Here is a 6995-nt window from a genome sequence, read left to right as displayed (position 1 = left end):
GGTGCCTCAAATGTTAGGAGAATACTTGTGGAAATAAATTTACTCTCTGGTAATCTCTGCTGTTGTTCACACCAACCAATGCTTGTTTCAACAAGCTCCATGAGTTCCCATGAAGTAAGCATTGTGTCTAAAAAGATTACACATCCTATTTCAAGATTGATGCATAGTGGCTGCTACATAATTAGGTGATTGAACATAGTAATTATGTCATGTTATGTATGTCTCATCAGAATACCAAACATGCATTAGTTGCGTTCAGGCAGTGGATTACTGTATAGTGACTTGCCTGTACTCACAGTACTGTAAGTCATCAGTTTGTAATTCCAATAAAAAAGTACATGGTTGTAGTTTTTCAGTGTAAAAAGCCTATTAGTGACACAAAGAGGTACAATCTCAATTTTATTTGGGAGGAAAATCTATCCAAAACACGCTGAATAGTGAAGCCTTTAGTTGTGGTGTGGAAGGGATTGTTTGCCATTCTGAGTTTGAGCACAGAGATGCGTCAGTAAGTGTGTGTAGTGGCAGAACTCTTCTGCAGAGAGACACCTGCTGAGAGGCTTGGCTGAGCACAGCGGAGGAGAGAGGAGGCTGGGAAATGAACTGTGATGCAGTCCTGGCACACAGAGGCAGGGACAGGATCCAGAAGCTTGTCCAGTGTTCACCCCCACCCCCACAGCCGCCTGCGTCCTCCCTGCCGCCATCATTAAAGCAGGCAAGGGCACCTGACAGGTGGAAGGGCCGAAGCGATGGCGTCTGCCCAGAGACGGCGCTTAGAACTCCTGAAAAAGAGAAGCGTTAGTCAGTGGGGTCTAGGAGAGTGCCGGGAGTCATGCACAAGAACAGTGTGAAGCTTGTGTGTGTATGCATGTGAGTGCGTATGCGTGAAGTGTCCATATGCAAGTTAATTTGTGTTTTTGAAACGGACGCTTGTGTTTCATTCAAACTCTCTTTCTGATACTGCGCTCTTTTATCACTTTTTTTCTTGTCCATCACATAAATTCAGCCAAATCAGAATTTAAATAACAAATGACGACGGGATCAAAATGTAATCAGAAACAGGAATTATTAACAATGTCTTGACAAACAAGTGGCCTATCACAACAACAACATCATAGATGAGATGATAGCCTCTCCTTCGCCTCACAATCAATATGTCACAGTCACAAGATGTATGGGGTGCCTAGAGAGCACAGGAAAACTGTAGGAGGGCTGCAGGAGCTACCAACTGCTCTCGATCACATGCACAACAGCAACCATTTTAACATACGCATTCTTCCCCCACACATGCCGTATGTATCTCTCTATCTGATATATCAAATCCATCTAATCTTGCAGCCATGCATGCATGTGTGCTGCTGAGTGCGTGGACACAGTAATAACAGTGTAGAGCAGACTCTATGACCCCGGCCCACCACGTGCTCACACGCTCACTCCCACGCACTTTCTGCCATTGCTCACTCATAGCCTTCTCTCTGTTGTCATATAAAACGATAGTCATAATTTAATGTGATTAAATGTATTGGCCGTATTATGAGTATTTGCAGATGTATTACATATTCTGCCCTGTGGTACATATAGTTGTTTCAGCATAGTTTGGTCCCCCCGAAAAGGAATCCGAGTTCCTTTTGTGATATGAAAGTTATTTTCCAAAACCTGTTCTTGGTTTGTATGTGCGCCTATATGGTGCTTTACCTACAAACTGCACAGTTATACTGAAAGGTTACAACATTTATATAGGCGGCTGGGAAACCTGATAGGGTCTGACTAGGAGGAGCTGAACCCAGAGCACGGTTTTGTAGATCATTTATAACAAATACCATGTTCAGCCTTTCCAAGTGAAAAACACAAGAGCAAAAGTGTAAGGAATGGAATGAAAAGTGTGTTCCCCAACATTAGCACGTCCTGATAACTAGCTAATGTAGTGTTATTCCCAAAGCCAAGCAGCATGTAATTAGCTAACTACTTTATTTTGTGGGGTAAGAATTTATTTTATTTATTCAGTCATTATTTGTCTGGTTGAAGCTAATTTGCCGCCCCATTCCCTGGTTTAGGCTTTTTAATCTAGATTAAAACAGCCAAACAAATGACGTGATAAAACAAAATAAGGATTTAAAAAATAAAAACAGGACAGATAAACCTGTGTATAAGCATATGTCTACGCGTGTGTGTGTGTGTGTGTGTGTGTGTGTGTGTGTGTGTGTGTGTGTGTGTGTATGTGTATGACTAAGTATGAATACAGCATATAGTCCAACCAAACATTGTTCAGTGTTTCACTTGTGTGAGTAAAACTTTATGTTCTCATTGTGATTTTAAATCAGGCGGTAACTGGTTGTTCCATGATTGCGAGCCTTTAACTGCAAAAGCCTTCTCTCAATGGCATTTATTACTGCTAGAAAACTCGAGCAGTGTGGACTTTTATTGGTGCTTTTCAGTGAGTTTAGGTCTTGTGAAGATGATTATTTGCGATTATTACATATTCCTTGTCCCACACAGTGCAGACTAGGATCTCTCTTATCCCTTTTAATTCTCCTGCCATCCCGATCAATATGTGATTCGTAAATTTCAAACACTTTTGGCAGCAGACTTAGTCGAGAGTCCGACTGGAAGGATATGCTTCTTCACTAATTTATGAGAGTGATAAAGTACTACTTTATGAGTCCATAACGTTCATTAAAATCACTGACTTGGAATGCACTAAATAACATAACCAACATTGATTGTCCTGCAACACAAATCCAGTCTGGACACATAGATGGCTAAGGTAGTAGCAGAGCTCTGCAGTGGAAATGCTTGATGTTCTGCGTTCACAGAGATCTCCACGAGGAGATGCTACTGAAGCGGGGGGCGCTGGGGCAGCGACGCATCTTTTTATGCTCAGAGTGAGAGATATTCTAAAAATATTCAGCTTTCAGTAAAGCTTATTCAAAGTTGCTGCCAGTTGCAGGGAATGATTTTCACACACTTTCAGGTGCAGCCGAGGTTTATGGAGTTTCCGTTTTAGCCTCGTTTGACTGTGATTGCAGAAGTACATGTACATAGGAGTGTTTTGCCACTTAGGTGGGGAGGGATCAGCTGTCTCAAGTGGAAGTCCGCATGTTGAGGATTTCAGGTATTTTGTTTCTTATAAGCTGTCTCTTATCTGTTGTTTTCTCTTGTGACGCACTTAAAACAATATTAAAGTAGAAAAGTGAACTTAGTAGAGTGCAGGTGTGTCTCCCTCTCCCCTCCAAAACAAAGAAGAGTTGAATCTCACTCAAATGACTCTCCCGGCTCCCGACCAGCCATGATGGTGGTGAAGATAACCAAAAATGGGGATTTTTTTCCATTATTTTAAATTCTCCCTAGCCTTTGATTCAGTCAGTTTACTCCACATTCTTCTTCTTGCGATTAAATCTAAATTATTCTCCACACCTCCCTTTCCCTCTTTGGTTACTCCCAAATCATTTTCAATCAGTGCAATCCTTCTGTCTCTGTGGTTACTATCAAATCATTTAAGAAATGTGCTTGCTTTAGTCTTTCTCGCTCGAACACTGAAAACCCATCACAACCTCCCTGATCACACAGAATGCTGGATCTGCAGACGCCTTTCATCACAAACACACACACACACACACACACACACACACACACACACACACACACACACACACACACACACACACACACACACACACACACACACACCTTCCCCCCTCCACCAGGACCTAAACTGGTTCAGCTTCAGGTTTCACAAACCTCTCCTCCATCATCTGATTCACATAAACTCACCTGGATCAGTTGTTGCTTGTAAAATGATGTTTAAATCGGACAAGTTTTTTTTCCAACCAAGCATCACAACAGATGCTTACTGATTATAACAAACATCCAAACGTCAACAGTAGGTGTTTTTTAAAATAAGAAATCAGCTGTTTAGTGATCTTTAGCAGCTAAGACCTGCATATTCTCAGAACTACTTGGCATGTGGCTGCCTATTCCTGCAGTACAGCACAAAACTCTGCTGTACCTAAAATATGGGAAGCAAGGTGTTGACAAAGCTGTTTCAGCGTTGGCAGGAGTCCCACGGATGCTGGAAAAGCTGACCATATGGTTCATCCTCTGATGTGATTTACAATAACATGTCTGCAGCCCATGCAGATGCAGGAACGGGTGTATTTACACAAAAGATCCAGTCATACTGTACTGTATCTTCAGCTTATACATCGACCCCCACTTGAGAGAGAACCAAAACGGTTTCCGAGAGAAGACGACCACTGTGACCCAGATCTTGGCCTTGAGGAGAATCATCGAGGAGGTTAAGAAGAACAACCTGACAGCGGTACTGTGCTTGATCGATTTCAAAAAGGCATTTGACTCACTACACAGAGGCGTGATGATGAAGATACTCAAGGCCTACGGTGTCCCTTCCAATTTACTCCGGGCCATAGGGACCATATACAAGGGTACAAGAGGAAAAGTGGTATCCCCAGATGGCAACAGTGAAGAGTTTGACATCCTGGCTGGAGTGTTGCAAGGGGACACCCTTGCCCCCTTCCTCTTCATCATAGTCCTAGACTATGCGCTCAGGAAGGCCATCAGTGGACGGGAGCTAGAACTCGGCCTCACAATAATAAGAGGTTGAGACGACACCCCGCTCTAGTCCTAACGGACCTGGACTATGCGGATGGACATCAGTCTGCTCTCTGACCGCGTAGAGCAAGTACAGGAACTCCTGGGCAGAGGTGGAGACAGAGTGCGCCATGGTTGGCCTTCAGCTAAATACCAAGAAAACTGAGTTCATAACATATAACATCCCCCCGGACCATCCACCTCTAAAAACAACAGGAGGCACTGCTCTAAAGGAAGTCACTGATTTCAAATACCTGGACTCGTGGGTCAACTCGTCCGAGCAAGACCTTGAAGTGAGGAAGGCGCTTGCATGGAGGGCCCTGAATGGCATGACCTGTGTGTGGAACTCCAACCTCCCCCGACAAATGAAACTCAGCTTCTTCCATACAACAGTGGAGTCTGTTCTCCTGTATGGCAGTGAATGCTGGACCCTGAAGCCCACCCTTAAGCCACCCTGCAAAAATCCCTAGATGGGTGCTACACGAGAATGCTGCGTGTGGTACTTGGCATCAACAAGGATGAGCATGTCACCAACACATATGGGGGGGCGCTAAGGGTGGGTGAGAAAACAGCGGTCAGGAGAATGACACTAAGAGCTGCCAGCCAGCAAACTTGTGCTGTGGGAGCCTAACACACGGGCACCGATCACGAGGCCATCCCGCAATAACATACATGGATGTACTCAGGAAAGATGCGGGCGCAGAAAATACTGGCGAGCTAGCCAGCTGCGTGGAGGATTGGGATGACTGGAAGCACCGATGGAGGGCCCATCTGAGGACAACCTAGTAGTAGTACTGTCTTGGATTTTGATAAATATGTATATGAGCATCCAAACAGACTCCTTATGTGTTCAAGCTGCGCCAAAGGAGCCCCAGAGGAGCAGAGTGCTGACCAGGCACACATAAGCAAAACAAAGAGAGAGAAGAGAAACAGAGAGGGCGGGAGTAGACACATGGAAAAAAGATATAGAGATAGTTTGTAATGAGGGTCCTTTTGTTGAGGGAGGAGGAGACGTCTCCTTACTGTCTTAATAAAGCAGGAGGAGAATGGCAGTGGGATAACAGTAATGATGTGCTCAGCTGTCTCCATCACCAATGGCTCTTATACAAAGAGAGAGAGAGAGTAACGTAACCGTACAGTAAACACGTGAAAGTAGATGTCTGCATGTTATTTAGCTGAATGTTCACTAGATAACTATAAAGTTTATGTCACATATTGTAGATCCTGGATTTACTTGGCAGGTAGATGCTGCTGTTAAGATGCTGTAGCATCGTGGTCCGAGGCTGTAGGTGGTGTAATGTGGATGCTGTCAGAGGATCCCAATGTTCCATGTTGCAACATGAAATTGTATGTTTGTGTGTGTGTGTGCGTGTGTGTGTGTGTGTGTGTGTGTGTGTGTGTGTGTGTGTTAATCAACAGAAACTGCTGGGCAAGAGAAGGTCAAAGAGGAGATTGGGTTTTCTGAACTGAGTGAAAACAGTCCCTATAGAAAGCCGTAGAAAAGCAAGAAGTGAGATATGGTTCCGTGGAGCACATGGGAAAAGCCCTTCAAAGCTGATTCTTAATCCTTTTCTACCCCAGACCCTCCCCCCTTCTCCTTCCCTCAATTTAATCTCTGACACTGCATTAACATTTACATTTTTCACAGCAATTTGAATCTAGTGTATGCCATGACCACCTAGATTTATTCATTTACACTAATTACCTACTGCTGGGATGGGAGCGGATGGTTTAACCTTCTCACGGCTAATTTCTCATGATTTCTCTGAAGCTGCACCCGGCCCCACAGGGGCAAAATATGACCTTTTCCTATTTTATTATCAGCAACACAAACAAAACGACTCTAATCAGGATAATGTCGTGGCACCTTTTAAAAAGCATTTCATTCCATTTTCATTTGTAGAAATAGATGACAATAATGAAGACTGACCACATGTTAAATGCTTTATTTTATTTGGCTTTATTTTTAATGCATGTTTCTGTTTATGTGGTGATTTTTCTTCACATCAAACATATTCTTTGGCAGCCGGCCAGCGTGTTATATTCACTGGGTTTGAACAACTGAAACGCTAAACCTGATGCAGAGATTGTTGTGGAAGATTGTAAAGTTTAGCTGATGTGTCCATCCAGCCACCCACAGTATTATCTTGAAGACAGCATTGCTATGTTGCCCCTGACAAAGACAAAACAATGGCTATCAGAGACAAAAGGACATGTGTGCCCTTGACAACCAAGCAATGGTGACGATGGTTTCAGTGTTAGTGTCAAGTAGAGAAGCCACACAGGCTCAAATGAGTTTCATGAATTGTATTATTAACTTATTTACTCAAATAAAATACTGTGTTAACTTGGGGTTGTCAGTCATAATGGCGACGTATGGTTGAATAAAA

Source organism: Cottoperca gobio, chromosome 15 (genome assembly GCF_900634415.1).
Source record: "Cottoperca gobio chromosome 15, fCotGob3.1, whole genome shotgun sequence".
Lineage (NCBI taxonomy): Eukaryota > Metazoa > Chordata > Actinopteri > Perciformes > Bovichtidae > Cottoperca > Cottoperca gobio.
Note: the sequence above shows the minus strand (reverse complement) of the source record.